This window comes from Bombus fervidus, chromosome 10 (genome assembly GCF_041682495.2).
Source record: "Bombus fervidus isolate BK054 chromosome 10, iyBomFerv1, whole genome shotgun sequence".
In the NCBI taxonomy this organism is placed as follows: domain Eukaryota; kingdom Metazoa; phylum Arthropoda; class Insecta; order Hymenoptera; family Apidae; genus Bombus; species Bombus fervidus.
This window is the reverse complement of record NC_091526.1, coordinates 7,143,936-7,165,143: the sequence shown is the minus strand read 5'-3', so window position 1 is coordinate 7,165,143 and position 21,208 is coordinate 7,143,936. Positions and strand designations below refer to the sequence as shown.

At 39.6% G+C, this 21,208-nt stretch overlaps 1 protein-coding gene across 7 annotated transcripts in view; it reads left to right on the top strand.

Annotated features, from left to right (window-relative positions):
* The window catches only part of Dll (homeotic protein distal-less), a 111,245-nt gene that overhangs the window by 15,276 nt on the left and 74,761 nt on the right, over window positions 1–21,208 (top strand). The gene's annotated exons all lie outside the window — the stretch shown is intronic.

Below are 21,208 nucleotides of genomic sequence, written 5' to 3'. Positions count from 1 at the left end.
AAATGATCATCCTAAGTTCACCTAATACATTCACCCAACGTATTATTCAAAATTCATTCCAAAATTTACTCGAAACTCGTGCAAAGCTTTGCCCAATATTTACCAGAAATTCAGCCAAAGTTTGATTCAATGCTCATTTAAATGTATGTCAAATATTTAGTCGATATCTTGAAAATATTCTATCAAGGTTCACGTAAGGTTCCCTTAAGAGCGTCTAACGCGCTTTGCAAGTTCCAGCACCTCTCTAAGTGGCCATCGAAAGCTACGCACCGGTGGATCATCCTCTATACTTCCTGTTATTTATTATTGAAAGGGGCATGAAAGACGTAGATAGTACTCGATATCGATATTACGGCGACCGGTGAACGATCGAGCCGAACTACCCCTCTACATCGATCACTTTGTACGCTCCAGGAATAAGATAATGCTGTCACTCAAAGGGCGATATATAAAAGCAACGATCGATCGACAGTGTAACGCCTTTCGCTGCATTTATCCGCGCGCCATTGCGTGGAACTTCGAGAATTCAAACGAGATTTTTCCATTCTCTCCAACGAAACTTTCTATAACAGCAACGGTTTGCAATGCAAGATTTATTCTTCGATTCGTGTGCCAACATTCTTTAATAGGAATAAACCAGGATTAACTAGAGTTTCATGTAACGAATTCTTCTTACCTTTACTCACATCTCCTCAACACCTTTGGACAGTGATTAATAAATAACTGGTACCGTTCGTGCATCAGGATCAAGGTCGCAGAAAATTTTGATGCAACACGCGATGCATTTGCAAAAAATCCAAGAGCCGTGGGAATTAAGGTGAAAATTAACGTGCAAATAATTATTATTCATGCATGAGCGAGTATATATCCAAACGTGAACCGTAAATGTGTATGTAGTTTAAGATGTTGGTATGTGAAAGAGATGGAACTAAGAGAATGAAAAATGAAGATCGCGTTACACGATCTTTTGCTCGTGGAAGAAAAAGTGATTCGGGCTTCTCGATTCGATTGATCGATCGACGTGATGTTGGAATGGAAAAAGAGAGAAAGATTTCGAAGTGAAGGAAAAGAGGCCTTTCAAATAGACAAGCGAAACCTCGTTTATCTTGCCTTTTTATATTTTTCATTCTACCAGCGAGATACTATAGAGAAGTGAAAGACAAATTAAAATTAAATTTCTTGGTTATTCAAGATGTTAAATTAATTTTCTCTCTTTAGAAATATTCTTCACTCTGATTTAATATTACAAGGTTTGATACAAAACAATTATGGAATTGCTGCTACTATGATATTATCGTAACGCCCAAGCAAATAGAAACAAAAAGGTCTCAAAACTCGAGTGATTGACATGTTATTCACACAATATTGTAAGAAAAATTGATGTTAAAACGATCATTAAAATAAAATGTATAGGCATACACGTGATAGGTATGTAAATCGATGTAACACGGAAAACCATGTTTTAAGTGGCGTGTTAATTATCTACGTCTTTTCCGTTACCATAGACTTATATAGTATTTTAGATTATTTAATAATTCTATTTGCTGTAATAAATCGTGTACGACTATTTTTGATATTAAAATTAACACGGAATATGACAAATCTATTTGCTTATTTGTTCTTTTATTTATTGGAGGCACTTATGTGCAGAAATTTCTAAAACTTCCTACGAGACCGAAGCAGTAAAACAAAATTAAGTATTCTTTAGAGACGATTGGTTTCTAATCAAAAAGCAACGATGTTAAAAAAAGAAAATGTAACAAAAAACACATTATCTTTTCCTAGCTACCGGAACACTACGTAACACCGGATCACTTTCGAAACGTGGTCGCAGCAGACGTCGATTCGCGAATAACCGCTCGTACATGTGTCTTTCCGCCCCGTATCTCCAACCTTTCCCTCGCTTTCCGCTCGTTTATCTGCGTCCATTTATCTGACTATCACTGGCGTCGTACACATGCCTCCGGTGCTACTTTGGCGAGCCTTTCGTCTGTACTTATCAATACCGATCGACTACAGATAACGAACTCAGTTTCTCGCCAAGGAACAATGAAACGATTAATTAATGACTCTTATTATATTTCGATCAGCCATTATAAATCAAACGTAAAATTCAAATGAAGATTCTTATGAATCGATTCACAATCAGATAAATTTTGTCTGTGAGTTTTTTTTATTTGATTTAGCAACTTTATACAGCTACGGAATATTTCTCTTCCTTTCTGTTCAATGTTTATTACCATCAATTAATTAATAATTACCGTCTCGATCGCCTGCTATAAATCAAACATGAAAATCAGATGAAAATTCTTATAAGTCGATTTGTAAGCAGTAGAACTTTGTCCCTGAACTTTTTACTTGATTTAGGAGTTTTATATAACTAGTTGTAGAATATTACCGTTTCTCTCTCTTTCTGTTCGACGTTTATTATCAGATTCAAAGGTGGACTCGTGGTAGAACTCGACTATGGCGGAGTATGGCTCGACGTAGCTACGAGTTTTGTAGGTTAGATGTATTAGATAATGGGGGCCCGGTCTCCAGTCGCGGAACAATGGCTCGAATATAATTGATGATTCTGCTGGACGGACTCGCGTATGAATCATTAGGCGAATACCGTTTGTTCAGCCCCGGTGTTTGGCGACGGCCGCGTGAAAGTGGTGCGCCAGCTTGGACGCGAATGTCAGCCGCATTGTCTTTCACGGCATTAGGCGGTTCTTATGGTAATAGTAATTAATATTTACTCGTTTGTTTCATGAAAGAAACTACCTGGCACAACTCTGGCATTTTTTGACAATTTTTTTGCATCTCGTAATTAGGATTTATTCTTCTATTTTCATAGTTTAGTATTTTAGTATGTATTGCGACCGCAAATATATCTTGACAAATTGTCAATATTTTGTTGACAAAAAAAGATAAAAATAGTTTTATATCAAGGAAAGAATGAAGGAATTAAATTTAGAATTCATGCTGCATTCACTATATTCATTTGATCTGTTGTTAGCACTACGTGATTAAAATTGTTGCAAAATTATTTGAACAGAGAAAATTCATATTCCACGAGGGAGTGCAATAACGAAATTTTTATAAAGGAGGTAATGCTAACTTGATGAAAAGTGCGACAACATAGTAAAGACTAATAGACCTTATATTTCTCAGTAACTATTAACACATCAATTCTGTGAATATAATATAGCAGTATCAGATCGTAACATAATTCGGTGTATATAAATAACGATACTAATTTATTATATATTACTACCTTAGTACTATGATGAAAAAAAGAATCAAAAATTTCTTGTTCAACATTTAACAAATGAAAATCTCAAATATGTAATATAATTTCTTTAAAGATAAAGTATCTCAGTATCCTGAAATCCTAATAAATCTGTACGACGAACAGAAATCGAAGTTTAGCTATTATACCCTTAAAAGGCAACCAATTCATCTGAAAACCGTATTGAATCGCACTCGACATGAAACAGCTATCATCGTAGTTGCAAGGAAACCGATTAACAGATTCATTGCTTTTCTTTCCTTCGATCTAAGCAGCTTTCTTCCTCTTCGCTCTAATCTTTCTTTCCATCCTCCCAATCTCGCGTTTCTTCCTATTTGCTATCAAAGTAACTGATATCGACGCAGCCTATCGCGTTATTATCTGATCGTATGTACGGTAGTTACGTGTCAAAATAAGGATATGTTCGACGAATAAAACTTCTTGTCTCCGCGTTACGTTCCGCCATCCCCGTTTGCCAGCCTCTCGGTAGCGTTATCGGTGTATTCTCGCAATAAAACTAATAGAGGCTGCAGACCGACGCGACGTGTCTCGCTATCGGCTTGTATCTGTCGACCACCGGCTACAAATGGGAAAGTTTCGCGGCGTGGCACGCGATCCGCGGCATGGCACGACTTATTATTCCGCGGAACGTTCGTGTGCGACCACACGCGCGCCCTTGTGTATTTTCGTACATCCACCCGTGATCCACGTGAATCGTGCACGACATTGTTTAATTCAATTTTATTCCGGCCTGGCCTTGTTATCTAACATGGCTCGTTAACCCGTTGCATTATCTATTTTTTGTTTTCCTCCTTCTGCATTCGTTAAAGCATCACTGTCGAAAGAAGTATTTCCGAGCTGCATTTTGGACTCGGAAACTAGAAAATTGTAATGAAACTGGAGATTTTAACCGTGATGAAATTTCTAAAATTGCAAAAATTTTTAATAGTAGTGAAAATTGCGTATAATTCTGAAGAAACTTAAATGCAATCAATAGATTATGGCCCATGTCTAGTTCGTATCAATTATTAACAGCTAATTTTTCATTATTGAAAAAAAAAAAAACAATCTTCGCTGGTTCATCTGAATATCCTAAATCAGAAACATAAAAGAAAACGAAGATTCTTCTTGCGACAAATTCTTCTGGTATGAATCTCTTTTATAAGAATCTTCAAAGAATTCTACAGTTAAGTAAAAACACTTGCTTTCCTCTGATTTGGCATACAAAAGCCAAAATAACGTTCACATCATCCTATAAAATATTAGTACAGAAATAATTAATAGAATTTTCAGACACGGAAGAGATATTTTGAAAATACTTTTCAGCTTATAATTCTTCAATAACAATCCTTCGAATAGGACATCGATGAGAGGAAACGAGTAATTTGTTCCTCCAAACGAGGCTCGCAACGAATCACTATAGTCACTGTTGGTACGTTTGAATCGCTTTATGCGTGTGCGCATCCCTTTATTCGTGTCCAGGCTGTTTTATTGTACGATGTCCGGCGACAGCATCGTCGTCGGCAACGACACGGTTTAAACTTTCCCTCGGATTCGACGAAAGTTGTCGTACACGATGCAACGCGCTACAGGATTGATGTTTCCGTTGTCTAATGGCCTGCGTTGTCGCTATAATCATACGTCTTCGGGCTTGCTGTGTACTTTCCTTCACCCAGATATACCCGACAGTTTTTACTCGATCAACGTTCCACATAAATATTGCTTTAATAGTCGAGTTTTCTTTCGCATACGTTTCATACGTTTATAAATCGTGCATCTTGTCAACCTTGGTACGATATCACAGTGATACCAGCTAGAAATGAATTTATACTTGAAATAATACTTTACTCGATGAAACTTCTTGATTTTTTCTTTGAAGCACCAGGAGTCTGTTCCTTTTTCACAAAAGACAAATTTCACGCTCGTTATCAGCCACTGCCGTTCGACGTTCTTGTTAATATTTGATGCCTTCAATCGCGCGTTACTTTTTGTCCTCGTCAGGGAAACACATTTAACCGTTCCCGGTTAATAAAAAAGCGAATCTAGTAATACTAGTTTTTCTGCCCAGGCTACGAAACTCGTGCACTGTTTCGCCTGTCGTTTCACGCGTGTCATACACGCTTGACGTAATCATGTCGCGCTACTCCGTTCCCCGTGATGGAAAATATCGAAGGTAATTAATAGTGTTCAATGGGCCGAAAAATAAAAATAAAATAAATCCGCAGTGCCGATTTGCGATTATGCTTGTAAAATCCGAGCAAATCTTTATCCTTGAAGTAATTGCCTACTTTTTTTTCCACCTTCCGTTTAACCACCGACTCTTGTTAATCTTTCTCTTTCAAACGTTTTACGGTTCTGTCGAATCTCGCGACCACAACTCTTTTTTCCCGCGACCGAGCAAATATTAACACGAACAGTGGAATTTCTGCTAACTGTCTCTCACTGATAAAGAAACTTCCACTAACTGTAAACGAATTATTCGATTCTGTGGCTCTGTGGATCACAATGAAGAGTTTAAGGTTCGTGACGACTGTCGTTTCGGTTGAATTGGATGGATACAACACGACATTTCAATCTTCTTGTTATTGCGAGGATAGAAAAGCTTTTTAGTAATTGGTATTTTCAATCGTAAGAAAATTTATCTATTTGTAGAACTTACGCGATTATTCGTCTGCGATTACAAATCTACAATTATTGAACGGGACTTTATGAAAATATTAATACAAATTCCCCACAATATTCTCAGTTCGAATATTCCATATCCAAACGTGTAATTTCTGCATGTCAATCTGCATTCTGTGAATTCCTGTACCTTTCAATTTCTCATAAATGCATCAAATAAAAATCTAGCAAAACTATTTTCTATCACGTTTGAATTTTAAAGTGCCAAAAATAAAATGCAAGCATAGTGTAGAAAAGAAACAAAAAGCGATCGCATTTTTCCAATCAGGAGAAAGGAAAAGGAAGGTAAAAGAGCAGCGGAAACTCGTCTTTCCTTTATCGATGGCTGCCAAGGTGTCCCCCTTCCCCTTGGCGTGGTTCTTTCTCTCTTCACCGATGGCAGGTCCGGACTCTTGAAGAACCGGAGAAGGCCGATAATTATTTTCACGCAGCGGCGTGTTCATGTACGTGGATCGAAAGAGCTGGCGTGCCTCGCGGGACCTCCCACAGTGCCTCAAATACCAATAATTACCGGCAGACGAGTTCGATGTTTGCAGAAACGCCAGTCCGCCACGATTTTTTTAGTACACCACGCGAAAATTAGCGCCACCGTGTCGACGAGTTATGAGGGGCGCCACGAATAAGGGGCGCCTTTTATTTCGTCCAGTACTCTGGTCGCGTGTATACCGTGATTTCTTCAAGCTTTTCAAAGATTCTCTTTCTTTCCCTCTAATAACGATATCGAAGATTTCTTGTCTAAATATGTGTGATCATACGTGCAACAGTTCGATGGAATTTAAATTACTTTTTCTTTTTTTTTTTTTTCGTTAGAGTTCTAAGATTAGAACGTTGATAGGTTCACTAGGAAAGTAGTGTGACTAAAAAACGCGAAGTCTTCAGGAAATTGAAGTTGGTTCGAAGCATAGAATTATTCATTGCTCAACTATTTAGAAGTGAAAAAATATGGTTTCTTTTACAATTTAGCCAACAGTCTTTGGATTTTGCAAGCTTCTAACAAAATATAAAATTAAATATTCATGCTTATTGCTTATTATCAAAAGAAGAGTTAAAGCAATCTTTCGAATTGTGATATTCTTCTTATTAAATGATATAATTTTATCGAGTAATTGTGACATTTTAAAGCAAACTCAGTCACAGGATTAACTTTTTTATATGTTGAAAATTGCTGATATTTCAGATATATTACTCTCTTAGTGGAGAAGCCGTGACTCAAGAAGTCATACTGACATAATAAAATAGTAACGTGGAATTTTATATATCATGATTTCTGACAAGTTACGTTAGACAAATTCGAAACAGTTGCATTGAATTTTGATCTTTTTCTATTCTTTCTTCAACACAGAAACTAATAGCAAGTTATAGAACAGACATTAACACGAGCACAATGGTATGGCCGGCTAGATAAAGCGTACGTTTAACCTACTTCTTTTATCACATTGACACTACCCCACTGGTTACGTAACCAACATTTCACCATACCAATTGAAGGTTAATGAGTGTAATCATGAAGAAGGTTCAATTCAGGGATGATGAATAAACATGCCTTCTACGTAATTAAACAAGAATCACAGTGTCGCCTTTTATTAACCTCAGAAATTATGTATCTTCCACACGATTCTATATTTCTTTTTTAACTTCATAATTCTTCAAATGGTAAACTTTTCACCCCGCGCTTGATAAAAAGCGTGAACGAGGGGGTGAAAGAAAGCGCGTTCGACTTTCTGAGAAATTATTACGATGCCGAAACTAAAAATATCTGGACGTAGGAGATGAGCAAACGCGGTCCCTCGGGTTGGAGAACCACGGCGGAGTCGAGAAGAATTCGCGCAAAACAGGCTCGAGGGGTTTCGACCGGCAGAAGCGCGCCCTCTTCCTTCCTCCCTCGTGCGAGGAATCCCTGCACCAAGAAGGGAACGAAAGCCTCCTCCCGTTCCCCGCCTTCTTCGAAGATCTTTCAGGAAGATCACCGGCGGCGCAATGCGTTTCGTTTGTGGCGCGCGCTCTTGCACCTGACCAACTTTATGGTAAAAAGGGCGCCCCAGCCTACGATATCAACCCGTGATCCTCTGTACGAAGATGGTCTGTACGAAGATCCTCTGTGCCCCCTGTATACCCACGTATATATATGCACGTCAGACCATGAGATTCATAGAGAAACAGGAAGAAAGAGTAGGTGGCGATGTTAAAGCATAATGTTGATAGTGGTGGTGAAGATCGTGTGTAACAAAGAAACGACAAGGGAAGAATGGAAGTAGAAAAGATCGCGAAAGAGAAAGAGAGAGAGAGAGAGAGAGAGGGAGAGAGAGAAAGGGAGTATCTTTCGCGATGGTGTAGGAATGGGTCAGCCATGGCTGAGCCAGCTTGGGGTACACACACATTATTTCAATGTTGGCAGTAATGCCTGTTATTAAGCGATGATAATGATTGGTATTATCGCGGGTTGGGAGCAGCACTGGTAGCAGCGGATATAAATCATCCTTACTTCCTTCTTGCTGGCAGTGGTCGGGCTCTGCGAGAGCTCACCTCCATGCCAAGAAGCTGTAAATAACCTGGCGAGTTGCAGCGGCGTTGCTTGCCGCCAGGAGGTAAAGGAAAAGGCTTCCTCTAGTACCGCTTTTGTGTGTTGGTGAATCGGTCTTAGATAGGTCGTAGTTAGGTCTCGACATTCTCTTCCTACCGTGCTACCCTGCATGGACTTTCCCTTCCATATAACCACATACAGACCAACCAGAACCATAGGCACCAGACTTCCGCTCTCGCCTCTTTCCCGACATTACGCATCTCGTTAACGCTTCGTGTTAACGACACGCAATCCACCATCGTCACTTGACTATTCCTTCGACCATTGCAGCGAATATTTTCAAACAGAGAAAGAGGCTTCCACGCGTTTTCTTCGTCCAAGGGGGATGATTCACGATTCCCACGACTAGTATGGATCTCCATCGACGATAGTATAGTAACCCCAACGCGGGTTCGATTCCATATTGCTTTCCCTCGGTTCTTCGATCTTCTTCTTCTTCCTCCTCCGTTTTTCTTCCTCGTCCTCGTCGTTCGTTCTTACGAATTCACCCTCTTTCTCGCTCTACTCGTCCATAAATCATCGTTCGGCGCCGACGATCGAATTCACGATACCTACGTCCCTCTCTCCCTCTTTTTCTCTCGATTCCTAGAACGACGCGCAACAACAACGTCTCGAGGAAGGAGTTTCAAAGTTTCATCAAGCCACGTCTGCTGGCGATGATCCTCCTTCACTTTCTCGGCTCAACCTACGCGTGTGCGTGTTCCTTCTGCTCGTGGTGTGCTCTTCTCCGATGTGTCTAGGTTAGTTTGGCTTATGCATCGCGAGCTTCGCAGAGTCTCTCGTGCACGTAGCTAACGGTAAGGCCAAAGGGGTGGGCAGGGGGGCACGTCCAGGCACGCCCACGCGTATCTCGATCTAATAAATCCAACATTTCGCCGGTAAATCCGAGCCCTCTCTCTTGGCATTCGCGCACGATCCGCAGGATCGAAAAAGGATCTAAGAATTCGGGCAACATCATGTATCGACAGGCTTTTTCTCATTAGTGCGCAAAATAGGGAATTTTTTAGCGTTTCAAAGTTATTGTGTAAGGAGGAGAAGGTGGTACATGGTTGACCCTGAAGCGTTGTACTCAGGGTGAATCATAAAACTATTTGTATACTTCTGCAAGTTATTTTTATATCTAATAATTTTGAAACGATTCATATTCTTTTTAATTACAATTGCATCTTTTAATACTAATCTACACTATGTATTTTTCCTTTTGCCAATAGAGACTCTAATGAAAAATAGAAATTTTCCGAAATAAGGATAAATGCTTCGGTATACGCTGTACCATAAACTTAAAATTGGATTTCATCCCGTTCATATGGCGTATTTCTCTCAAATTTTCCTAATGCAAGTATATAGTAAGCGAAACAGTAATCATAGTTGAGTATTTCGATAAAATGATTTTTTTGGAGGGGAAATTTGAAAATTTCTTTTCAAAGCCTTTTACGATCCTGATAATTGGCAAGACAATAATTCGAACTTTTCATACGAAGTTCTATCGCTTTATAAGAAAATTACAGTTCCATAGAGTCTATAGTTAAGTCATCAATTCCATAAAGTTCAAGAAGAAAAGCGACGGAGAAGGCAAGATTTCGTGACGTGAAAACTATAATTTTCCTCCGAGATTTCTTTCCCCTTGGAAGCTTCACGACCCTCGTACTCCAAGCTTCCAACTATCTTGCGTTTTCTCACCGAGGGAATTCCACGAAACCATGCTATATTGGCTTCATACAGAAAGACAAACGGAAAAGAGAAGACTCGCGAGTTCTGCTTGCCGGTAACGAGTCGTCCCAGTTCGCGATTCGCACGCGAGCGTACTAGTATCGGGTCAGTTGCGAGTATCACCTCGCCGTTCTACGACTTCTAGGAAGGATTTCAAACGAAGAAGAAGAAGGAGAAGAAGAGAAGTTCGTGTCGAGGCCGGTGGGAACCTTCTGGGGAAGTTTTAATGGCACCCTAACGATCGAATTATGCGTTTTGCGCGAAATCATGGAAGGAGCATTTGTCCATCGATATCTTTCATGATTCATAGGATATGTTTTATATTTATTCATTTTTTCAATGTCTATTGGCAATTAGTACGTTACTTTTTTTTTTTTAGGATGCTTTTATATATGTGTGTGTTCCGGTTTTTTACTCAATCTAATCATGATTCTAAAAGATGCAGATATAATAGCAATATGTGTGTGCTATTCATCTGTGTTCAATACATATATTTTAAATAAATACATATAAATGAACTGAGAAACAATGATCTGTTTCTGAGTTGAATAAATTCTTCCCTCAAGGGATTTAACGACCATGTGTAGCATACTTATTATATCGATCCTCTTATGTCAATATGCAGAATGATTCGACGTTATAGAGATTTACAATTGAATATAAGATAATCAGATAGTCCTTCAATATCAGAAACAGTCTTAATATTAAAATATAATTATCGTTGCTATATTACAGTTACTTATTGTGCTACATTAACTCTTCTAATTTATCAAATCAAACACCCACAAGAATCAACTAATTGATTAATTACAAACAAACTAATTCCATCCAAATGTATTAAATTTCGTGTCATCTGCTAGTACCTTTCACTGACTACACAAATTTTACATAATGAAAATGAAATATATAGAGAATTAGATAAAAAGAAGCCATCATTGGAAAATAGGGGGATATCCAAATTTTAAATACGTTCTATAGCCATTGTATTTCAAAAGATATCTTTTGAATCATCCAATAACAAAACACAAAACCCAGAAACTCTCTTTGAACGAGCCACAGATATGCTGTAAAGTGACATCGAAAACGACGGGCCAAGAGCCACGAAACGGTTGGATCGCCTTGGGGTTACCGAACTCCCGGGCTAACCGGGCAAAAACTCGGGAATTTGCAAAAATGAACAATTATAGGAATCCAGAGTAGTCGTCCTGGCAGCCCCTTCCTTCACCATTACGTCCTTTTCCTTCTTCATCTGTCTCTCTTCCTCTTTCGTAATCCGTTCTACTCCCGCGGCAACCACCACGAAGTAGTGGAGGGAGGACGAATGCGCGGGTCGTTTGAAGTGGCAGCGTCCCCGCGCTTTTGCTTTCTCGGTTTCTTACTCCGAGTTGCCTTCTTCTTCTTCTTCTGCATCCACCTCCTTCACCCTTCTCTCTGCCGCGACAACCGAGCAACTCTCTTTCGCTATCGTTCCCAGTCACTCTTGCAGGTCAGCCCTTTCGGTATTCGTTTGTTTCATGGCGGTTCCCCTTCGTGTCTCTCCCCGTCCTTCTTCTTTCTGCTTCCCCTTTCCACTTATCCGTCGATCCGTTGCACACAAGCTTCTCGTCCCTTCCTTCTATTGCCGCCAAGGCGACCCTATGTACCGCATAGTTGCGGCATTGCTTCGGGCCGGGCCTCGTTTTACAACCCTGTCCCGGTCTCGGAAGGTGCCAACCTCCATAGATGTTCACCTACTCTCTGCCATGTGAAGACACTCTTTGTTAGCTGGTTGGTTGGCGTAGACAAATTTTTATTGTACTACTGAAGTCATAATTATTGGTAAGGTAATGTTTGCGAGGGCTTAGAAATCTTTCTTCTTGTGGTAATTTGAAATGTACACATCGTTAGATTAGGATTACCAACAGTGTGTACATAACCCACAATACCATTCTTTATTACTCCTTTTATTCATTAATCAGGTATTTATTTATTAAATGTCTAAATATTTGTATTTAAATAAAATGACCGATTACATGTTAATCGTAATATGACTATCGTCCTCCATATCTTACAGTTCTTGCACTATTCTTCACTCTATGAAATATCATTTGAATGAATAGCTTTTTATAAAACTAGCCAACGACGATATAAATATTTAATTAATACATTCAATTTAAACTTCAAATTGAGCAAGAAACTGTATTTTAAAAAATGTCATAAAAAAGTTAAGTTCAATGTAAGGTGACATAGCTGCAAAATAAAGTAGCAAGAACAAGTAACAAGAACAAAGTCTACGAGACACTCGCTTAACGATGTACGATATTATATTCGATTAATTAGATGGGTGGTTATCGGCTAATTTATATGAATAGGGATGAAAGGGATATTTCGAGGGATATTTCGAAGATTGCAGCTCAGCTGTTTTTGTTGGATCATTGAGCAAGCAGGTGTACTATTACGTAATGACGAGTTACGTGACGTTTTATTTTTACTGTGAGAATTTCCGTGAGGCGAGGCACGACCTTGATTGACAAGCTATGTATATCGATTCAATTTATCGGTCTAAGCATGCGGCTTTTATTCGATGCAGCAAGAAACAAATTAGCCCGAATATAGATTTCGCGGTTCGTGTGAATACATTTCGTTTTTCAGTCGATTTATACTCAGCGATCAGTGGTGCAGGCAATGGCTTCCGGAAACAGCGTTAATTGAACGAAAAAACGCGGTATCTGTATAGTATCTCAAAGGGAAAATGAGCATCTGCAGTCAAACGCGACCTGTTCCTCTGCACGATGATCTCTTCATCCAACTTTTTTCCTGTCTTTTTTTCTTTTTTTCTTATCATCTCTTTCCCTTTTTCTTAACTCGGTAGCGAGTACAGTCCATTTACTTTAAACTTTATACGTCACGTTAAATTTTATATTAAATATAAACCAGTTTATAACTTGCTTCGTGTAATTAACTAATTTTTGCCTGTCGTTTGTCGGAAAATACAGAAGAACACAAGCTTCTTCAGGATCTTGTTTTGTGCTTTCGAATTTCGTGAGGTGCAAAAAATAATCCGTAGCTATTAAGAACAGATCCGCTTCAAAACAATTCTAGTTTACCTCGTTCTCTATGTAGTTAATAGTTAATTAATTTCTTCGCCTAAATTCTTAGAGTCTTTTTTCTAACAAAAGAAACCAGGCTGCTGGATTCAGGAACCCGATTCGTCTCTCGAAGAAAGTGTCGCTAGATTCCGAAGGCGATGACAAATGTGTCGACCGATGAATTCGCCATCGTCCGCCACGGCATCGATTATTCATTCGGTACATTATAAAAATCGAGCAGGCAAAGACACGTGGGCTTGGGGCGAGCTGGCGCAGAAGCCGATCGGACAACCAAACGTCCGCTTCATTTTGTATTCAGGGTGCGCATGCGCCAGTTGTCACCGCTGACACATCGTTCGTCAATCCGTTTCTGCACACAAAGCTCAGGAAGAATAAAAAGAACGAGGCGGCATCGCTGCACCCCGAGGAACGTCTCAATCGGCATCGATCGCCGATCGATCGATTCACCGATGTCTTCTTCTTACCAGAGACGTGCAGCACTTCGCCAGATCTTTTGCAACAACTCCGTCGAATCCTGTTCGCCATCGCGATCCTGTTGATCGCGGTGATATGCCCGTCAATTTTCGTCAAGAACAAATATTCAATGAAGGAACGCGCGATGTTTGTTGAATTTGAATCGTCTAGACATCATCGGCAATCGTCAAGATTTTTTGTCGACCCGACATTAGATATGAACGCTGTTTGATATGTAATGCGTGTTGTCTAACGAGAATAATCATGATATCGCCGACGAGATTAACCTTTAGAATATCTTAAGAAATATCTCGAGTATAATATCGATGCAGTGTTTACTCGAAATGTCGATATGAATGCTGTCGGATGATGCAGAGAACTCACGGATGATGGACTTGTGTCTGTCATCATGTGTGACATGTTACAGAAGGAATTTTAAATTTTCCAACTTGGATTCGAACCTTTGGATCTTTCCGCTTGTATCTGAACTTTCGAATTCTTGGATTCGTACTTAAACCTTCACATCTCCCAGCTTGTATTTTCAAATCTTCGAGTCGTTGGATTTGAATCTTCGTACTTGGAATTTTAAAATATCGTTTTAAATTTCCACGTCTCGAATCGTGAAATTCACGATCAACGCGCAATCTTAAAAATTCTAACTATTCTTACAAAAAAAATTACTTTGAATTTTCCGTTAAATCGAATCATTTTTCTTTGCACAATGGTAAGACCTGATATGTAATTCTACGTATTCTCCTAATAAAAATTCCCAATCTTATGAATTCTAACTATTCTTATAAAAAAATTACTTTGAATTTTCCGTTAAATCGAACCTTTTTGCTTTTCACAACGGCAAAACCTAGTATGTAATTCCACGTATTCTCCTAATAAAAACGGCTCGCCGTCACCGATCAATAGTATGGACGTCAATACCGATCGTTCTTAAGAACGCCATCACGACAACAAATTTCTTATACCGAGCTTAACGAGTGTCGCTCGAGAAGCCCTGTGGCCATAATTATTGTCTACTTGACTGGCGGGTTGGCGCCTGGCAATATCCGCGACTTATTTCGGGCGTTGGTTATTATAACTGGACGAAGTCCGAAAAAAAGAGTGATTTTAATGTCCTGTCAGAATCAAATAGCTTCGCCGATCCTGATGGTATCTCAAGCAGCTGCCGTTTGTTGCGTTGTTCCCGTGAATCGTCCGACAGCACGCGGCCGTAAAAGCGCGCGCGTGCATACGCACACATCGTATCGCTTCGCTTTTTATACAATCTCTAACTCTCATTTGCTGTTTCATGAAAGATGTAACGCGTTGATGCGCGCCTACTATCTCTCTAAGTAAGAAGGTAGAGGTCGGAGTGGATCGCCTTGGAGCTCGAGAAGCGCCCCGCCCACCGTCTCGTCTTTGCTCCGAGCCCTTTGCGTTTTGTACTCTTCCTCCAAAACCGTAGGATCGGGCCCCACCGCGTTAAGCCCCCCTCACACCGCTGAAAATCATGCGCTTCGATTTTCTTCCTCAATTTGTTCGATGTTATAACAATTTACTTAATAGTAATCTTTTCTAGTTCCTCGTGAAACACCCTGTTAACGAAGTATTCTGAAATATTAATCTTCCAATGAGAATAGCCCCAACTTTCAATCGATTTATATCGAGAATATTATTCATAAAATTGCTATCTTCGTTCTTAATTCATTCGCTCGTTACTTTACGAGTAAGAATATTTTAAGCATATTGCGAACATACTACGAATACGTGTAAAAGTATTTACGATTGAAAGTAAGAATCGTATGGGTTAAGAATCTTGTACGAAAATCTTTATATGATGAGAGTAATATTCTACAAAGATTTATATATATATTGTTCGGTAATAATGAGGTGGAAAAATTATAATTTTCAAAAGTTCAGATTTGCTCATTTTTATTATTAGCATTCGTGACTAAGAGTGGAAGTTTCTTCGTTACTATTCGACGATCGTATTGGATTGTTCTAAATTGGCACGTGTAAGTCAGGCTTAAAGATTCACAGCCTTACACCCCGGTATCATACCACTCGCGTTTGGAAGCGCGTAAACCACACCACGAACCGACCGCGATCCATTCAATGCAAGATCCCGGTATAGCCTCTATCAGATGCCCTTTGTCGATCGATCCTCTTTGTAAATCGGGCCGCGATGGTGCTATCGTGTTACCTCTCAAGAGGTATACGTATTAACCAGGCCGTAATCCTGGAACACGTAGTCCTAATTTGTACGCGAACCTCGGCAATCTAAATACTGTAAATTATACATTAGGAATCATCACCATCGTGAGTCTTCTCTTTTTTCTTTTTCTAATTCGAAAATATATTGAATTATCTTTTACGATAACACTAGAGAAATAACACTACAAAATTAGTACCTTTTTTCACGAAATTTTTAATATCGTGCACGCAAATTTAATTACGATTCCGTGGTAGATATTATCGTGACTCAGAAGGACTATCGTTTCGTTACGAAGTTACAAGAACGCGACCGACGCAATGTAAAAATGCTAAGTTTACGGATAAACTTGATTCAGATTGTGGCCAAAGTCGCATCGGTTTTACGGATCGTTAATTTTGTCGTTACAACACGAACTTGGTAAGGTCGCGTGCAAAGAGTATCTCGGTTCTGGCTACGTTTAATTTCGAATAATTCTCCGTCAGGAAAAAATACGAGTCTCAAGATGGAAACACTTGAAATTCATGGTATTTTTCCGGTTAATACGCCTTCAGATTAATCAAGTTACTTGTATTCGGATCAAATATTTACTGGAAAAATCACAATAAAGATAATAGTGGCAAAAATAAGATTTGAAAAATTTGAATTCAATCGCGTAAATATACCATCTATTCTCTTACGATATATTTTTATGACTTGAAAAAATATAGTCAATTTCATGTAATAATAAACACAAAACACTATTTTACTAAAGCTAGCTCTCCATTTGGCTAATAAGAAGAAAGATAAAACCTTGAAAGCATATATCAAGTCAAGTAAATAATACATTTTCACTGATAAATTGTTAAAGTTTCGAATTCATGTAATTCGTCCATCCATTCTGAGATTTCAACCTCTTGAACTCATTCTACGAATACATCTGCTTAACAAATGTTGATGGAAGTGTGGTAAAAGACTCGTTGATATAGTATAATCCTATCGTCGTCAACGTCATAAAAACGTCGGTTGAACTTCATCGAACGGTGACGCTATAGTTTCCAGTTCTAGCGTCGAAAAAGTTGGCACGAAATCACTACGTGTCTTTCGTAGAATACTATATACCCGCAGAATAGACGATGTCAACGATTGGGAATGACATCGACGATTCTAGTCCTCCTTTGGTTCGATTCGGTTTACGTACAACAATCAAAGGCTAGCCTGTATACGGTCGTACAAGTTATACGCGGCAAGTTATCCGGCAATTTAAATGGCAAACTTTTCCTTGCACGACCATCACCACCAATACACCGGTAGCAACAAGGAACGATGATGAGGATCGATAGGCACGCCTGCTAACGATTAGAACTTTGTTTCATTACGAACCCCTTCTGCGACGACGTGAGCAACGACAGCGAAATGAGAGCCCAGATTCTTTGTTATTATTAACTCATGCTTCTACTAGGTCGATACACCAACCCACACTAAGGGGTTAAACGTCGACCTGGTGGCTGCTGGTAGAAACTTACACGCGAGTGACACCGATCTGACGAACCCTTTCGAGGAATGGGATCGAACATTCCTAAATAATCCCGGATAACCACCCCTATGTGTGTTTGACCAACTTTTCACTCGACAACTTTTCACCACGAAGCTTATACGCGCTGGATTTATTTCACCATACCTCCGTACTTCTATTTATTTCGTTCTTTTTTCGTATGATATAAGTGTGCATCGATCTTCCCCTATCGAACGCCGTTCATAGGAAACGTCGACACACTTATGCCTGACTTTGGAGTTTCCTTCAACAGTGCCTTTGGTTTTTCTATAAATGGACAATCGAGTTCGGGTTTTCATGCAATTATCGTCGAATGTACTATTTTTAACGCTACCAAAGGCAAGTTGTATGCTATTCCGGGACAAATGTTTCGTTACCACAGTAAGTAGAAAATGAAATAACTACGATGGAGCAGTAAAGAGCGAGAGAGAGAGGAAGAGACGTAGAAAAACGTTCACAAAGGCAGGATGCCGCTGCACCACGGTATGCCGTCCACGAACCTACGAACCCCGGCGACCTAGCTTTCATATCTGGCTTCACCTGCATAATTCACATCAAGTCCTCATGAGCGTATGTAAGAGTCTAACTCGCAAAATGGTCGTACAACGGCGAAAAATCAAACGATAATTCCTACACTGTAAACAATGGAATACTTCTACTTAGGTGTGTAACTTGATGTTGAATGATTTAGATGAATCTACGGTCGAGCTGCAATGTTCGCGTACTCGAGGAACAATGAGCGGTCTAATTGCCGCAAGGTTGAATTTCCTAAGTTGTAATTTGTGTTTCAATCATTTTTCTGCTATCGAACGGGATTGGAAGGCTTAAAAAATGTTTTGCGAATTGCTGTTTGAGGAATTTTAATTTGTTAATTATCCTGGTTTTGATCGAAAGGCGAGGTTGTAAAACAGATTCATTTCTAACGCAATTCGATACGGTATTGTAACTCGATAATGCAGAAGGATTAAATAATAGACAATAATTCAAGAACGAAAATATCTCATTTTCAGTTTTATAAAATGATTATCCTACGCACGCATGTTCTACAGAATTCATATATTAACTTTCTTTTAATATATCTCCAAGACACATTTCGTCACGTTTATCCAATATCTTGGTTGGTTGGTCTTTAACACCCTAATTTCTTATGAAAATTGACTCCCCTTATTTCCCGCCTTAATAGTATATTTCGCTTGCACAAGATCCAGTTTGAAAAATTTATTTACAAGGATAGCAACAGAAGCTTATCCCAAAGATTTAATTTGAAATTAAATCCTTATTATACAAGTTGGCATTTTGTATGTAAGGAATTTATCTATTATTATTTATCCTATGATAAATTAAATTGAACTTCATTGAATAATATAAAATATATCGAGTTCTGCATATTTTTACCCGGTATAATTCTATACAATTTCCAGCTCCCAATTTCAGATCTCATTGAAGAAATTCGAAATCCTACCCCAACACCGAACTGTACCGAGATTCACAATCTGACTCAAAGTAGAAACTGTCCGTGAGAAAGGTCTATCACCGCTTTCATAAAACTGCTGCTTTCCGGCCGGCAATTTCTTTCTCCATTTGATAAAGAAGAATTTGCTCTTCTTGACCGTGGTTGCCGCCGCCGTTATCCCCCAAGGCAATTTTGCTGTTTTGTCAAGGCGGACACGACAGGTTGTACGCGGGGCCCCTCGAGGAATCCTTCCTTCCTCTCACAGTGGCTTCTCTTTTCTCCCTCTTTCGCTCGCTTCCCCGTGTTCCCTCTATCGTTCCTCTCGCCGTGTCTTGGGATTAGCCTAGCGGAACCGTAGAAACATACGGCGGCTGTGGGAAATAATGACAGGGGTCCCTCGCGTCGGTGCTCGTGCTCGCTCATTCGCTCGTTCTAAAGTCTGGACAGGCGCTCGACAAGCAGATCCGGAAACGGCCACGAAAACTTTTCTTCACCACAAAATTTCACCTTTACGCGCGTTCGATAGCGTTCTCGACTTCCGGTCCTTGGTTCAGGGTCCGCCAGGAAATAGTTCGAAGATCGCGAGCGAAGGGGGCTTCTGAACCGTGAAGTCCCGAACGATTCCAGGCGAACCAGCGGCAACTAATGGGACCGGAAGAGACGCGTACTTCTTTTACGTATAGCGTCGTGGACATTGTCGGAGCACGTGCAAGTGCATCGTAAACACTTGTTTTTTGAGGGGGGCTCGATGGTAACAGTTATGAGCTGATCGTTGTCCGAAGAGTCATTCAAAACATTTTTTAATTACTGCGCTAATTATAACAAGTTCACGAGGAGAAAGGATAAATAGGATTTATCGAGTTTGGCTTGGAATATTTTTAGTATCCTCGTGACAGGGATTGTGATTTTGGTATGATGGAAACAGACTTTACACTTGGGACAAAACTTAGTTTTAAATTTACTATAAAGTTAGTTGCTAGTTTTCAGCGAGGACTACTGAATACAAATATTATTTATCATGTTTCAATATTAGACACATCCACTGGTATTACAGTCGTGGATAGTTTACGTGTGTTTAAAGAAAAATTACAAGCCAATGGGTTGATCAATATACGAAATAAAATCAAAAGTGTAATCGGTACGAAAAGGCGCCATAATTTTACAAAAATCATAATTGACTAAAGCAATTATATAATTTGTACTATAGAAGTTATTGATATACCTATATATACAAATATTAATTTTAAATTTCTATTAATTTTCTTGCTGAGTCCACATTAATTTTAATATTAGCAAAATTCCTTGCGAAGTGAAACTAGATTCCTTAAATTTCTCATATCATCGACGAGCTTCCAAAACCCCACGACCCGACCAATACACTTGGTACCCACTCCTCTTTGCGTCGTTTCAATGACGCAATCGCGTGATGCATCGCATCGAATGCAGAGCGAGCAGATACTCGACGTGAAAGAGGGTGGTTCTATCCATCCCTGTGTTCGCCAATTTTCGACAATACTCGTTGCAGTAGTTGTGCCCCTAAACTCTACACCACCGGCATAAATATTCATAGATATCCCGTACGAAGGCGTAGGTGGCTAGGTAAGAGGTGAGGTTAGAAAAGAAACTCGTTGGAAGAGGGACGAAATCGTGGAAGAAAGGAGAGGAATCGGATGGACGAATACGATAAGCGTATAAGGACGAACCACGCGGGTAAAAGGAAACGGTCAACGGAGAAAGGAACGCCGTATGTATATATGTGAAAGTCAGAGTGAAAACAAGAGAGATAAAGAGAGAAAGAGAGAGAGAGAGAGAGAGAGAGAGAGAGAGAACGAGCGAGCAATATTAACGGGAAGTTTAATCGTCGGCTGGTCCGGGCTGTCAGCTCGGACGCACGCCGGGTCAGTCGGGCCCCTGAGGTCAATTAGTGCTGCTCAACACTCTCCTCTCGTTCTGACCTCCAAAAACAAAAGCAACTCCGTCGCGTCTCGTTTAGTTGCATCCTCATATTAAAAAATGTTCAACTTGTTGTGGCTCTTCCTCTTCACGGCCTCTTACCTTTGTTTTGGCTAATCGTGTAGGTGTTTGACCATTTTTTAAAAATATATTTAGAATCTTCATGGCGCGAGTTTCACGCATAAATATCCTTCACGGTAATTAACGATTATTACATTTCTTTTCGCTTAGAGTATCGATCCAATCGAAGTATCGACGATCAAAATATTCATCTAT